General features: G+C 40.9%; 1 long non-coding RNA gene across 1 annotated transcript; it reads left to right on the top strand.

Annotated features, from left to right (window-relative positions):
* The first annotated feature begins 266 nt into the window (after positions 1-266).
* LOC111848744 (uncharacterized) lies at positions 267-10,222 on the top strand. Its single transcript, XR_011981827.1, has 4 exons — positions 267-372; positions 2,523-2,628; positions 4,866-4,982; positions 7,806-10,222. It is a non-coding gene; the product is annotated as an uncharacterized lncRNA (long non-coding RNA).
* Positions 10,223-16,966: the final 6,744 nt, after the last annotated feature.

The following is a 16,966-nucleotide window of genomic DNA, read 5'->3' as shown; positions in this document are numbered from 1 at the left end:
CTTCCACTACAATAGCAGGAAGACTATTCCATACTCTGACTACACGCTGTGTAAAGACTAACAGAATCAAGGGGGTGGGCTGGTTTGGAGTGGCTTCAATTAATGTATTTATCTGTAGTTCAGCTAATTAAAAATATAGTTATTAGCGAAGGGGGGCAGGTGCTTGGGTATAAAAAATAAAAAAAAATCCTCTGAAAGAATAATGAGCAACAGGCACCATTCAGAATGAAAGTAAAAGTATTCTGTTATATAAAGGCTGTTGTCAGTCGACTTCACTCTTCACACTTGACTTCTGCTCAGCTCCGACATCCTGCTTGACAGAGAGAAAGAACAAGATCCAGTTTTTCACAAGTGCAAGTCTATTTCTTGCAGGTTGGTCAAATCCACTTTTTTAATGTGATTGTGCCGATATTAACATTATCCACATATGAAAACATGCTTTGGTTTTTTTATGTTGGTTTGAGGTAGAGATATATAGATTATAAAATTTTCTGCAAAACTGCGAAGGAAGTTCCACTTAACACTGGAATGCAGTTAGATATATAATATTTAATTATAAATGTATGTATTAATATATTAATCATCACACATGTTTATCATTTTTATTAAGAAGTTAAACTGAAAATATATTCTAATTAATAAGTAATTAAGTAGTAACTAATTGAGTATAATATCAGCTATTAAGCATTAAAATGATGTTTCAAAGCTTTCAGGAAGTTGCTTGAGCTGAGAAAATGTTGCCAGTGGTCAATAAGCAGGTATCTCTGACTCTGTACCTCTTATTCTATAAGAAGACAAACTAATCTTTATTAAATTAACTGAAAAATCTTTAAGGAACAAGTCGCATAGTTTAGATGGAAAATGTTTATGTCATAACGGTGCCACAGTGGTTCGCACTACTGCCTCATTTATTATCATTTATTAAACAAAGTGCAAAGTTTTCATAGATTGTTTAATGTAATTTTCTTTTGTGTTGTTACTTTTGAAAAAAAAAAAACACTTATACAGTGGTACCTCAGAACTCGAATTTAATCCCTTCAGAACTCCAGATCAAATCCTAAAAAGTTGTTGATGATGATGATGATGATGAAAACCCTTTATTGCTGTTGCAATATACCATGTCACTAGTCACAAGTACCAGCGAAAAAACTGGCCATCAACCCAACCATATATATACACAAACATCACATTATAGGGGGTAGACAGGTCAGGAAGACAGGGGATATAGGAAGAACAGAGAAAACAGAATTAACGTACATGAGGAGAGAAGGGGAGAATAAAAAAACAGCCCCCAGACTGTACTCCAGTAGGGAGTACAATGTAGGAACAGAAAAAAAAACACCTCAGCAACATAAGCACATGATCACTACACTTTACAACATAAAAAGTAATGACTTGCAACAGGGGAGGGAAATGGGGAGGTGGAGGTAGTCCAGCATAGACAAACAGCCATCCGGTCCTGCAGCCAAATCCAGCGCCTGTCACAGACCTGCCTGTTCATGCTGGGGGTATGAAGCGGCGAAGGCGTGGGTTGGGGGGAGGGTGTGGTGAGTGCGTAACTGTACGTATGTATATGTGTGTGTGTGTATCCAGGTGTCCTTGGGATTGGGTTTTTGCATTCCCAAGAACAATAAAGGGGCTAAATAATTCCAAATGCCCCAGGTGGTGGTTTCAAGGATTACCTATGACTTTTGGAAGGTGGTGCAAACCCTTGGCCAATTGCCGTTACAGCCTAAGATCTAATATTAAGCTGGGACGCTATTGCTGGCGTACCCCCCTTATATAAAACGAATCAGGCTGCTATGCAAGCAAAAGCAAAAAAAACAAAACCCGCACGGCAAACAAAAATCCAAATACACACGAAAAGCTCGCAGCAGTCCAATCAAATGCAGAACCCGGGGTCACCAGAGCACTAAACAACATCCCAACTAATAATGCTCAGGGTAAGGCCCGCCAAAGGGTTACTAACGGACCACCAGATGTTCTAAACGGTATTAACCGTATGGTTAAAGGGTTAAGATACTAAGGTAGCTGAAAATAACAGGATATACTCTGATGCTAAAAGAGGGGAAGAGAAACAGCGACTAAGCTCCCCAGATACTGCCATTCCCTGCAAACACCAAAACAGTTTATAAAACCCATCCTCTCTATTCCCTGTAATAGTCGTAAAAACATACATGTACATCACACCAGAGCAGCCTATATATAATCCCCAAAGGAACCCAGGCTCACACCGGTTGATTAGGCTTTCCCTTCCGACCGTCTTCTGTATAATAAAATCACATACCGCAATTGTTAAAACTCCGTTAGGCTCAACCATAATTCAGCATTACTGAGAAAGGATAAAATCCATACCTTATACTGGCGACCGATCTTAGTATGGATGTGTGACTTCTTCCGCTTGTGCCCTTAGGCAAACATTTTCATATCACACCAGCAATACTCGAACTTCCCGGTGATCGTTCTTATGACATCCTAAATGCGCACCACCAAAGTTTAAATGCCACACTCTCTCCTTCCAGTCGACCATCAACTAGAGACCTGCGCGGGACGGATTTTTCAGTCCCGCTCCTGCCCGCTCCCACAAGATTCTGTCCCACTCCCGCTCCCGCCCGCAAAATCCCGCAGGTAAGTACAGTAGTTTTATTTTTACCACTTCTTCCCGCTACTCTATTTGTTTCACTTGCTTCCCTTTGAGTATATATAAAAAAGAAACGGAAAATAAACAAATAAGTTTCGTTTTATTTGAGTTTAATTAAATGGAATGATAAACATGGACACGAACGAGGAGCTTTTCAGAACATAGAAATAAACTCATAACAGTTAGAAATAGGCTAATAATTTTATTATTTTAATTTAGTCGTTCTTGTTGCTTTTGTGCAGTAGATAAAAAATAGAGTATTTGTTTTTAATAAATTAATTTTAAGATAATTCCATTTTGCGGGAGTCCCGCGATTAATTCTATTCTCCCGTAACCCGCACATACATGAGGACCTTACCGCCCGCACCCGCATTCACCCATCAAATCTTGTCCCGCGCCGCACTCGGTGCGTTGGGTCCCGCGGGAGTGCAGGTCTCTACCATCAACCAGCCCAAACGGTAGTTCACCCTGGATCGCGAGACTATGAGGGCATAAATATGGTGGGATACCGCACTCAGACATCAAAATAAAAGTCCATTCCAAACGTCAAAGTGAAAGTCCACTTCTCATCTACATTCGAGCTACTCGTACCGGTTACATAAAGTTAAAAAAAAAACCCAATGTGTCCTACCCCGAAAGTCCGCTTCCTCCTTGTGCCACGCCCCCTCGTTAACCGGAGCTCATTTTTGTTTTATGTCCGGAAATCTATTCACCTAAAATGTGACATGAAATGGTAAATGGTAAATTATTATTTTTAAAGACATTTTACTGGAGCATTTCAGCTTAAAAAATTAATTCAATTTAAACAATTGTTTTTGTTTTTGTAAAAGATGCTCACGTGCTCTCGAAGACCAAGTCAGAATAATTGATTTTGAAAGATACAGTGGTACCTCATAACTCGAACTTAATCCGTTCAGAACTCCGGATCGAATCCTAAAAATGTATAGTTCTGATCGAATTTTCCCCATAAGAAAAATTGGAAAACCAATTAATTGGTAACAGGTGTTATGCCGAAAAAGGCATCCCTGCCGAAAAAGGCATCCCTGCCTTAGAATCATAGAATGCATGCCGGTGTTTTAAGGGTGTTTTGGGGGTCAGGGGTTTTTTAGGGGTTAGGGTTAGGGTTTTAGGGGGTTTTTGGGGGTTAGGGTTTTATAGGTTTTTGGGGTTTTTTAGGGGTTAGGGTTAGAGTTTTACGGGTTTTGGGGGGCTATTGATTAGCACTACGGTATCCTTACTCGACAACGTAGCTCAACTCGTTTCAGATCAGCGACCAATCGGTCATTTAGACTGCATTCGACGGCAGGGATGCCTTTTTCGGCATAACACCGTCCCAAAAAATTACACCGAAATATGTTTTTTCTAGCATTTAAACACAAAATGAACCGGACAAAACAAGAAAAGCATATACTGTACTAAACACATCTAAACACATTTATCAAAACAGTAATTTTTAAACTAAGAAAATTAATTTATCCAAACAATGTGTATAGTTAAAAAAAACAAAATGTGTCCTGCCCCGATCTTCGGCTCCTTCCGTGTGCCACGCCCCCTCGTTAACCCCGTATGGAATCCCCGTGTGATCAGCTGTTTCTGGTTGTTGTCATTAGCCCTCTGTATATCCTCCGCGTTTCAGTTTGTTTCCCGAGTCAGGTCATTTTACTGTGCGTTTGCGTTTTGCCAGCCTTACCCGTAATTAAACCCCGTATTCTCCAATACCCTGACGTCTGCGCCTTTGTCCCCGTTCGGTCCACCAATGTATTAATGGTTTATTATTAATATTAAAATAATTAATAAGAAATCTTTATTTTTAAATGTATTTTATTATATAATAATTACTGTTACTGTCTATCATTGTCTAAATGTATTTTTACTGTCTAAATATATGTATTCAGCTTGTGTAAACATACACGACGCTATCACAGCTAATGCGAGGCTGAGACTGAAGCATTACCCTTTGTTTCCGCTGAGAGACGTGCAGCGTGACTCATTTCCCCGCGCATACAAGTTATCTTAGGTCGGCGTTTACGGTTTGACTTATGAGATTCAGATCGAGTTCTAGGTCTTTTTTTTTCTCGAACTGGCTGGTTCGACTTTTAAGAAATTCGAGTTCTAATGAGTTCAAGAACTGAGGTACCACTGTATAATTTAATATTTCATGTAGGCTCATTAGGAAAACTCAGTGAATCATGAATTAATCATAATAAACAAACCTACATTTTAGGGTGTAGAACTGAAATTATGCAAGCCACTTCGAGGAAGCCCCAGGAGGTGGCAGTTCTTGGAAGACCCTTCCAGCTGGGGATGCTGTATGATTGCTGTAATGATGGTCTCATTCCAGGTAAGTCGCTAAATCAAACAGCTGCTTCTGGTTCAGTATCATTGTGTAAAGATACTGGGTTGAGCTTTGTGAGACAGAGACCACATGTATCAAATGAAAGAGTTTAATCGATTCTGAGAAGAGGGTCCATTGAATGTACATGTGACCTTCACACCAATGCAAATAATCTTCTGATAAGCAAAGGGGGGGAGGGGGTGTGTGGATCAACAGATTAGGACACTTGTCTGTGATGAGAAGGTCACCAGTTCACACCCCATGCCCAGCAGAATGATTTCACCATTAAGCCCTTGAGCAAACCAATGACCCCCAATTGCTCTAGGGAATGTCTGACCCCAGTTTCTCAAAAATGTGCCTTGGATGAAAGTGTCTGCTAAGTGAATAACATGTAACACATCAGTCACAATTTCATAAAGGGGGAAAAACAACTTAAACCATGAATACCCTCACAAGAAGGTCATCAAGCAGCATTACTGCTAATCATACTGGACAGTATCACAGCATAGCATTTTTAAAGACTACTTTTAGTAAATTATACATAAATATGACATATTGATCGCCAACATGGCATCTGTGATTGTGGTAAATAGTCCAGCCATTCCAATGAAGGCAGGAAACAGGTCAGGATATTGGCTTCTACCAACTCATGGATCCACTGTCCAGAGACTGTAGCAGGCAGCTATGTGAGCCCAGCTGGTCATCTATTAGCCACTGGGCCAAGGAATCAAAACAGAGTACTGTTAATCAATGCGATATGAATACTCACAGTCAGCATTAGAACAACACATGGATCAGATAAGAGGCTGATCACATGAAATGCTATAGTCACAGCACTGACTGATTAGCTCAACAATAGCTCTGTGGTCAGGATCCATCCTCCGGCGAGTACCTTTAGCCCTGGAAACCATAAAAAGTTGGGTTTTCACTTAAGTACGGGGGGGGGCGTTCAGCCCAAGGTAATGTAGGTATTCTATTAAATTATTCCCATGAAACGTTGTATATGAAAAGATTCTTCTACCATTTTCCACTGAATTTTAAGTAATTGTTGTAGTAAAACTAGAATCAGTGCTATCAGATACACCGGCGTTGTATTCCTTGGGCAGCTTTGGTAATCATTCCACACTCACTAGCTTATACACTTTCTAGAAGTACTGGATGGATCAACTGGAAATGTGAAAGTTAAGTACAATTTCCACAAGTAATAGAGGCATCACTAGGAAATGTTAAAGTTAATAAATGTGTTTTTACCTGATGTCCTTGTTGTGGTAAGTTGGCCTGAAGTGACATTATACCACTTGCATTTATACTAAGGAATCCCCCTGAAATTAAGCAGGTTTAGGCCTGGCCAGTACTTGGATGGGAGACTAACTAGCAAAGCTGGGTTGCTGCTGGAAGAGGTGTTTGTGTGGCCAACAGATTTGCTCATCTGGTTGTCAGTGTGGATCTCAATGTCCTAGTGCAGTGATGGGGACACTGTGCTAAAAAATTCTGCAATATAAATTCTATCTATGAATGAATCAAACGCCACCATTGTGTCAGTCTGAACCCTGAAAACATAGTAGGTACATTTATTGGAAATATTCTCTTAAAACAAACTGTATAATGGTAGTTTACAGTATTGCAAGATCATCTAAACATCATCTAAAAACTGGCTAACACTACCAGTAATTGCCTTATAAAAGTGTATTCTTAAACGTTAACTTTTCATCAATACCATGTAAATCATACATACTGTATGATCAGTTTAACTTGTGTGTAATATAATACATACCAGAGTTTACCATAAATATGCCCACATTTCACAGCGTAAAACCAAACAATTCATCAGTTACTTTAAATATTAACATTAATGGACATTCCTTTCTATTGAACAGTCAAATATCTAATAAAATCAGATTTTGCTGCAAGAGATTAGAAACCTGCCCCCTGGTTCCCTGATCATACACGTGAACTTGAACAGGCTTCACATAAGCTAAAGTTTAGTACTTCTTCCATCCCAAGTTAGAACACTCCTTCTAGCTGGTCATACACAAGGTCTGCTTGACACAATTAAATTAAACTGTGGAAATTGTACTTAACTTTCACATTAAATGAAAAAACTAGTTATCCTCTTCACAGATTTTGCAAAGGCAAACAAGGAGAACAAGAAAACACACTTTATAGCTGCATCCATACCTAACGATGAGCACAAAGGGGCAAGTATTTACCTTTACAAAGATGGGAATAAACAAAGTGATCATTTTGAGCCTCCATCAAAGCCAGAAAGACCAAATGCATCTGATGTCACTCATGACAGTGTGACAATAAAGCTGAGTCACCCCCAGTATGGATCCAGTGAAATCACACACTACCTGGTTGAATACTGTGCTAATGAGTCAGATGTTTGGCAATTTATTAAAGTACTCAAATCTAACCTAGAATGTACTGTGTCTGGGCTGCTTCCCCACACAGGCTACAGGTTCAGATACAAGGCAGTGTGTCCAGCAGGTGTCAGTCTAACCAGTGAAGCTGAGAGCATTAAAACTTTGCCCACAAGTCCTCCTGGGAAGCCAAGACAAACATATGTAGACTTAGAGGAGATTGTAGTTTCTTGGACAAAACCTGATTCAATTGGCCATGGTGTCAGCATAGAAAACTATGTTGTTGAATACAGAACTGAAACTAATGAAAATAAGGCAGACTGGAAAAAAAAGACTAGTAAAGGTGAAGTCTATAAAATTACTGGGCTACAGTCAAATACAACATATGGTGTTAGAATTACATGCAATTGTGGTGAATCTGGTCAAAGCAATGAAAGTCTGACAATCTCTATTTCAACATTGTCAGGAACCACAACAGTAGCTGAAGAGATAAAACAAAAGAGTGAACGTCTCAGCAAAGGGGTCCCCTCTGTGTACAAGGTTCCCCTGCGGGAGATACACAGAAACTTATATGGATGCAAGAGATATGCTTTTGGCAAAGAGAACATCAGAGAACATCGAACCATTATGGTCATTGGGGCAACAGGAGCAGGAAAATCAGCCCTAATAAATGGAATGATCAACTATATTTTGGGTGTTAAGTGGGAAGACAATTTCCGATTCAAATTAATTGATGAGGGGACTTCAAAATCACAAGCGGAGAGTCAAACATCCCATGTCACTGCCTATGACATTAATTATCAAGATGGATATACAATAAGCTACTCCATCACTATTATCGACACCCCAGGTTTTGGTGACACAAGAGGAATAGAGAGAGACCGAGCAATCACTGAACAGATCCGAACATTTTTCACCTGCAACAACGGAATCAGTGCTATAGATGCAGTCTGCTTCGTAACTCAGGCCTCACTGGCACGACTAACACATGCACAGAAATATGTGTTTGACTCCATCCTTTCCGTTTTTGGTAAAGACATAGCAGACAATATCCGGATGCTTGTGACATTTGCAGATGGACAGAAGCCCCCAGTTCTAGAAGCCATCAACGTGTCTGGTGTACCATGTCCGAGAACAGAAAAAGGGATTCCTGTTCACTTCAAATTCAACAATTCAGCACTGTTTGCAGACAATTCTCACTCAGTCTATGTGAAAACTAGTGATGATGAAAATGAGGAAGATGGTGATGACAACTTTGACAAGATGTTCTGGAGAATGGGTGTGAAGAGCATGAAGAGGTTTTTTGTTGCCTTAACAAGTATGGAAACCAAGAGCTTGAGGCTAACTAGGGAAGTCCTCAAAGAACGTAAAGAGCTGGAAACTGCAGTCACAGGTCTGCAACCACAGATCCGAGCTGGTTTGGCCAAACTGGATGAAATCAAAAGGACCAAACAAATAATTCAGAAGCATGAAGCAGAAATAAATACAAACAAAAACTTTGAATTTGAAGTAGAGCTGACAAAGCCAGTTCAGGTTAGTATAAAAGGATCTGGACAGTATATAACCAACTGTCACCAGTGTCATTTCACCTGCCACTTCCCTTGTGCTATTCCAGATGATAAGGATAAGGCACGTTGTAATGCCATGGACCCCCAAGGAAACTGCAATGTGTGTCCTGGCAAATGTCCCTGGGATGTGCATTTTAACCAGAAATACAAGTGGGAGTATAAAAAGATGAAAGAGAAGAGAACATCTAAAGAGCTTAAAGCAAATTATGAGAAAGCGTCTGGTGCCAAACTGACAGCTCAGGAAATAATTAAAAAACAACAGGAGGAAATTCTGCGTCTTCAAGATGAAGTACTGGAACTAATGGAGGAAATGCAAAGGTGTTTAGCTCGACTACAGCAAATCGCTTTAAAGCCCAACCCACTTTCCACACCAGAATACATTGATTTGCTGATTGAGAGTGAAAAGGCAGAAGCTAAACCTGGATTCCTGCAGCGAATTCAGTCACTTGAAGCTATGAGAGAACAAGCAGTGATCATACAAAAGGTCATCAATAAAGAAGAACTTTTACCATTCGAGGCAATGATGTATAAGGCAAAAAGAGAAAGAGAACAAAATAAAAAATTTGGTAAGAGTTTCAAATACTAAACATCCTTCAAAAAGTGAAAAAGTGAGACTTTCAAACATTACAATCATGAATGAAATTTGAGTGAAAATAAAATTTCAAAAGACAAGAAAACTATTGTTGCCAGCCACATAAACTTATGGCTGCCACATCTTTCATTGATTCCTCGATTCTGTACTGCTGCTTACATTATAAAGTTATGATGTGGTGGCATATTGTGTTTTGTGCTAAAATTGTTTCAGTTATACTAATAGTAAAAGCCCTGCTGTTTTGGTGCACAACTGATATTTATTTATATGGGCACCTGAACCAAAAATCATACCATTCTTAATGAGGGAAGCAGGCTTGGATTTCCTTTTAAACAATCACTGACAGTCATGAATCAGACACCTTAAAATTGAGTGTAGGTACATGTTGGCCTAAGCACCAAAGGGGGGTTAGTGACCCCACACACACGCACACATAAACACACACACACAGATAACAAGGGAGGCCAGCACTCCAACTTTTATTGCCTGAAGATTTAGGGACCTACAGACAGAGTGAGAATTACCCCTCCATAATTGGGGGGTACTGCCTTCATAACACTTCTATAACCATTACGGTCCGCTACCGCGTCAATATGAATAGTCGCCACTAGAGCTGGGCGGTATGACCAAAAATTTATATCCGGGTATTTTTCAAAGTTATATTGGTTTCACGGTATACGTTGATATTTTTTTTTAAGTATAACTGGGCCTTTACCACATTTTACAGGACACATTTTTGTTTTACATTTTTGCATTGTTCCCACATTAACTGTATTATTTTATTATTAGCCGTTGCGCCAATCTGCTACCTTACTGATAACATACGGCTAACATGTTTGTTGGCTAACTGCTAATAGATGCTAATGTTAAGGTGTGCGCCATCTAAGTTAACATTATTGATAAGTGTTTAATAGTTCAGTGTTGCTGGAACGCGAGCTTTACTGACCTCACAAAATTTCTCATAAAGACCGGGATGTCTGTCTGTAAGATGCTTTGCCAAGTTTTACGTGCTACTTGACTTTGTTGCCACAACATTGTAGCACTGTTTGTGTAGAGGCTTATCGACATCCTTAGCCTTTCCATGGACGTCTGCAAAATACTTCCAAACGGCACTTTTGCATTTTTTTTTTTTTTTACTAAAGCAGCTTGCAAAATGTCTTCAACTGCAGCATATGCCATGTTCGGCCAACTTGGCATGTGTGTGTTAACCAGTGCAAATGCGTTCAGCGGCTATTGAGAGGAGGGGAGTGTGTGTGTGTGTATGCGTGCATGTGCGCCTGCACTGTAGTGATGCTGTATGAAGTGTGGCGAATGGCGAAAACCGCACTGTTGGTATTAGTAATGGTGAAAATATCTGACTTGATACAGTAGATCTTAAAGTACAGCCTAATTTCTAACTCACCTCTTGGTCCTGCTCACTGTCCTCATCCTGCCATCTCCCTGCTGCCTGCACACTGTCCTCATCCTGCCATCTCCCTGCTCACTGTCCTCATCCTGCCATCTTCCTGCTGCCTGCACACTGTCCTCATCCTGCCATCTCCCTGCTGCCTGTACACTGTCCTCATCCTGCCATCTCCCTGCCGCCTGCACACTGTCCTCATCCTGCCATCTTCCTGCTGCCTGCTCACTGTCCTCATCCTGCCATCTTCCTGCTGCCTGCACACTGTCCTCATCCTGCCATCTCCCTGCTGCCTGCACACTGTCCTCATCCTGCCATCTTCCTGCTGCCTGCTCACTGTCCTCATCCTGCCATCTCCCTGCTGCCTGCACACTGTCCTCATCCTGCCATCTTCCTGCTGCCTGCTCACTGTCCTCATCCTGCCATCTTCCTGCTGCCTGCTCACTGTCCTCATCCTGCCATCTCCCTGCTGCCTGCTCACTGTCCTCATCCTGCCATCTTCCTGCTGCCTGCTCACTGTCCTCATCCTGCCATCTCCCTGCTGCCTGCACACTGTCCTCATCCTGCCATCTCCCTGCTGCCTGCTCACTGTCCTCATCCTGCCATCTTCCTGCTGCCTGCACACTGTCCTCATCCTGCCATCTCCCTGCTGCCTGCACACTGTCCTCATCCTGCCATCTTCCTGCTGCCTGCTCACTGTCCTCATCCTGCCATCTCCCTGCTGCCTGCACACTGTCCTCATCCTGCCATCTTCCTGCTGCCTGCTCACTGTCCTCATCCTGCCATCTTCCTGCTGCCTGCACACTGTCCTCATCCTGCCATCTTCCTGCTGCCTGCACACTGTCCTCATCCTGCCATCTCCCTGCTGCCTGCACACTGTCCTCATCCTGCCATCTCCCTGCTGCCTGCTCACTGTCCTCATCCTGCCATCTCCCTGCTGCCTGCTCACTGTCCTCATCCTGCCATCTTCCTGCTGCCTGCACACTGTCCTCATCCTGCCATCTTCCTGCTGTCTGCTCACTGTCCTCATCCTGCCATCTTCCTGCTACCTGCTCACTGTCCTCATCCTGCCATCTTCCTGCTGCCTGCACACTGTCCTCATCCTGCCATCTTCCTGCTGCCTGCACACTGTCCTCATCCTGCCATCTCCCTGCTGCCTGCACACTGTCCTCATCCTGCCATCTTCCTGCTCACTGTCCTCATCCTGCCATCTTCCTGCTGCCTGAACACTGTCCTCATCCTGCCATCTTCCTGCTGCCTGAACACTGTCCTCATCCTGCCATCTCCCTGCTCCTGTGCCTCTCCTGCCTTCTGCTGACCACCACTTTCCTTCATACACATTAACAGTTTGCAAAACTGCACCTATACTTTTAGTGTAATGTTCTGTAGCTCTTAACACTAATATTTCCTACTTACTCTTCTTTTACCACCAAAAAAGTGTCTGATGTCTCCATCTTTCCTTTTCCTCATAATGTGTCTGTGAATAAAATCTAATCTATGTTTAACAAAACAGTATCTGGGCTATTAGCTTCTAAAAATGTCTATAAATATGAAATTGTGGAGTGCAGAATCAATACCACTAAAATTCAAATAATAGGGCTAGCTAGTTTTTTAACGTTGCCCCTATAGGTTTCACTTATAGTAATGTTTTTTCAGAGCATAACGTTAGACCTTCTTATGCATTAACATTAGCCGAATAACGAACCACACAGGCTAAGTGGCGAAATAATTTCAGAATGGCACAATTAATTCATGATAAAATGAGAATGAAAACATAAGGAGTTCATCTCCTTGGAAAATGACCATGATCGATTTTACCTCACCAAATAAGCCTGGTTTAAATAGAGAACTTAGCTTATCTTACTAGTTAACGTAACTAAAGTTGACTGTACCGGCCTCAGAAGGACAATGGCAAGTAATTCAACTTATAAAGACGTCAGCTTGCATTAGTAGATGAAACACTTAAACGAATAAATGAAGGTTGTAAAATAACACATTTTCAACAGGCTAGACTTCTGCTACCTACTTAAATTTACCAATGCACGACAAACGGTACCATGACAGACGAACACAATGAATTAATGATGCAACCACCTGGATGCTTCTAGCGCCGAGGTGGTTAAAATGGTACGGTCCACATTAGGGGTGTCTGAAATCATTTTACATAACCTCATCTTGTAGGAAAATTTGATCTTTTTTTTTTTATTTATTTTTTTTTTTACAACAAAAGAAAATTGTTAAGACCCCCCCCCAAACTGCTATTTTTGTGTCTTTGGGTGGGTCTGGGTCTTGATCGGGGGGTCCTGTACCCCCAGTACCCCCCGTAATTCGAACCATGCCTACAGACAGCAGAGTGGACCTCAAGGACAGGGGTCCCTCAACTTGGCACACAACCCCCTCCCCAGACATCCTGCCTTACATACCACTCACCCAACAGGCCAACACCCTAAAGGAAGTTTCTTCTAAGTCGGCTTTTGTAAACCCTGTATATTTGTTTGCTTATGATTGCTAGTGTCAATATACAGGTTATGTTTGTGTTTGTCCTTAGACAATATTAGTGTTTTGTGTGCCACCCTTATAAGCATGTTCACGGAGTATCACCTATTTAACCCCTTTCACTTGAACACATATATAAATTTGAATAAATAAATATGTATAGCTACCACTGCGTATATGTTCTAATGGTTATACCAGAAGAATCTTGAAAATTAGTGTAACCGAGTATCTCAGTGTGTCCTAACTTTCAGAGATTCTTCTTTCTTTGTTTAACAACCCCCCCCCCCCCATTTTCACATTCCTCTGTGGTCCTTATCTGATCTTTGTGGCCCGTTAGCAAGCTCTTTGTGCTCGACCATTCTGCATTAAAAGAACTGAATTAAGATGTACATTATCCATTCTGGAAAGCAGGTCAGTTGGGATAAGCCACACCAACCCAACATATGTTGTTCCTAGATGTGCAACTTAAATTAGTATTACCACAAATTAACGGCCACGCCTATCTAAGGATAAGATGTGCTGTTTGAATATGAATATGTCATGTAATGTCTGTACAAAGTGTAACATATGTTGAGATGCAACCCAAAACATCTATACCGTATACTGATGTGAGTCAGTAACATACATGATATAAGTAATTGTTAATTAATTCATACAGATGGTATGAGGTGTGAACCGCTAGGCTGGTGTGGCATGTTTGGTATCAACCTGATGGAAAATCACTGCTGATTCCAAATCTGGTCAATGGTTACCATGAAAGTGTATGTATCAAAAGTTACACCAGCTTAATGAAAATCATCAGTAAAGGGGAATCAGTCTGGTCATAAATCCCAAAAGGACTGATACAGACCCCCTTCCGAAAGCCCGCCAAATGGATGGTCAGCCATTGGTCCAGGAGTCGAATTCCTGGTCATCCCTATTCATGAACTTTAGACTATAAAACCTGGCACCTCAGAACAAAGCTGAGTAGCAGAAATAACATCAGCCTGAAGAGAGGCGGAGAACATCAGCCCAGGAGAAGAGAAGCCCACAAGAAGCCCTCCTGAAGCCTGCCGGTGAAGGCCTGCTACCCAACAGAGAACTGCAACCAAGACAAAGCCTTTCACCTTAAAGCTTCACAAGGAGAGAGGATCCAAGGGGCTCCACTCCAACAACCGCCTTCCTGAGTGCCATCATCCCTCTATATAACCCATCATCTGCCACCAACTGCCAAGACTACCCCACCCAGGTTACTAAGCGATACTGGTAATTAGTGAATTCCATTTAAGTCTAACATTAACAGACTCACGGGGATACCGCAATTGAGTTTGGAGGAACCAACCATTCGGCATAACAATTAGTTAATAATCATCATTAAATAATAATTAATTCAAATTTAATTAACTTCAAAACATATTGGTGGAGATATTAAAATTTACCTGAGCTAATAATGCCTACATGAGTTATGGTGTGGGGGTGGGGCTGTTTGAGTTTATTTTTTGTTTGTGATATTGTGGGAATGTGAAAACGATGAGTTTCAAATCTAAAATGCTACTTTGTCAGAAGAATTTGTATGTAGTGGGTGTTTTTTTGTTTGTTTTTTATTTGTTTCTCTTAATAGCTTAAATTACTGTAGAATGTAGTATTGAATTTTAATTGGATAGGAGATGTATTTACCTTGATCTATATCAGCGTGATAATCATTCGATATACTAAATGTTTCAATGCAATAAAAATTAATGCTGACTGAATGGTGCTGTGTACAATGATTCCCTGCCTATCGCGGAAGTTCCGTTCCAGACCCATCAGCGATAGGTGAAAATCCGCCATATGGAGACCATATAAATAAACAGTTTTTTTTATAGTTTAAGCGTTAAAATACCCCTCCCACACGCTTTAAAAGGTATAATTGAAAATCCGCGATGTAGAAAGACCATATAAATAAAAATATATAGTTTAAGCGTTAAAAAACTCTTCCCACACGCTTTAAAAGCGATAGATGAAAATCTGCGATAGCTGAACCACGATATAGCGGGGGATCACGTACTGTACAATAAATTACTGTCTCTCTTAAAATGGATTTTAAACTGTGATTCTACTTGTCAATAGTTTCCATCCATCTTCCATAACCCTGACTGGGATACCAGTCCATCACAGGGCTTACTGATATTCACTTGTATACACTCGGGTTTATTATGAGAGGAACATCACAACACAAACATGGGGAGAACACGCAAATTTCACATGTGCATGGAGCCAGGGGCAGAAGCAATAAGGGTTATACAGAACATGTAATAAGGGTTATATAGTACATGATACAGTATTAAAAATGAAAAAGCAGTTAAGCAACAAATCAATTAAATGCATCTACACTGATGTCCACCAGAGAGCATTTGCATTAATGTCCACAGTCAACTGGTTTCTCCAGATGAACTCTAGCATCAGTTGTTTCTGAAAACTAAACATCACAGAGACTTTTACTCTGCTCCAGAAAAAGAACTACTATTTATCTAAATATTTATTTTTAAAAAGTTCACGTAGAGGTCAGACAGCCTAATTTTTTAAATCTTCCTGTACTGTTCCTGCATGTAAAACAAGTAAATAAATGTGCACATATACAGTATGTTCATTGGGTAGCGTGGCTCCCTGACCTTCCTACAATAAAGAGTTTGTGTTACCACCCATTGATTAAAAAGGCTTTAAATTGCTACATTTCATAATCAAATTACTAGACCCAGAATTGTTCAAGTTATATGGAGATAGAAGAAAGTGCCTCAAACACACGTATGGAATGAGACTTCTGTGATCTTCGGGTCTCATTGCAAGATTCAGCACAGCAAGGTGTCACGCCCAGCTCCGTCCGATCCTAATGTGTGCCACGCCCACCTCGTTACCTCCTGTTTTTGCCTGATTGTCATCACCTGTTGCCTATTCCTTTTGCCTTGTCTTGTGTATTTAGTCAGAGTCTCAGTCAGTGTGCTACATAAAGACGGTATTTTACTTAAACAGTTGCTCTTCACAGTGTATAGGAGGCTACACATTAACACCAGATACAAAGCTCTGAGATTCTGCTTTTTAATGGTGAGCCATAAATGACGGCTAATCGGCATTGACGGAGACTGTAACACCGGAACAGTTATTACTCATGCTACTAGAAAGGAAAAATTTGACAATATTGAAGGAATCATTTTGTAATTTTAAGTTTGCCTAATCATTACACATTTGTCATCTTCAAATATCTATGCAATGCAATATAATGCAAGCATGGCCATAGTTTGATTAATTTCTACGGTATACTCACTTTGGACTGAAAGACCTCTTGGCTGAAGATGCCCATGTAGTATCATCTTGTACCCAGAGTTGGATGGAGCCTCATGATCTCCTCCACTGCATGGTCCAGGTGTGCGACTGTGATTTCTGAAGTCTGACACCTTATGCTGAAATAAAGTAAGGAATCACATGAGGGTATGTTAGGTATTTAAAATTATGTGAAAATAAAATAATTTAAAACAGGGATTATCAAATGTTGTTCCTTAAGGGCTGACTCCTACAGCTTTTCCACCCTCCCTGTACCTATGAGTAAGGAAAAGACT

This window comes from Paramormyrops kingsleyae, chromosome 12, assembly GCF_048594095.1.
Source record: "Paramormyrops kingsleyae isolate MSU_618 chromosome 12, PKINGS_0.4, whole genome shotgun sequence".
NCBI classification, from domain to species: domain Eukaryota; kingdom Metazoa; phylum Chordata; class Actinopteri; order Osteoglossiformes; family Mormyridae; genus Paramormyrops; species Paramormyrops kingsleyae.
The sequence above is the reverse complement of the archived record's forward strand: the minus strand, read 5'-3'. Positions and strand labels throughout refer to the sequence as shown.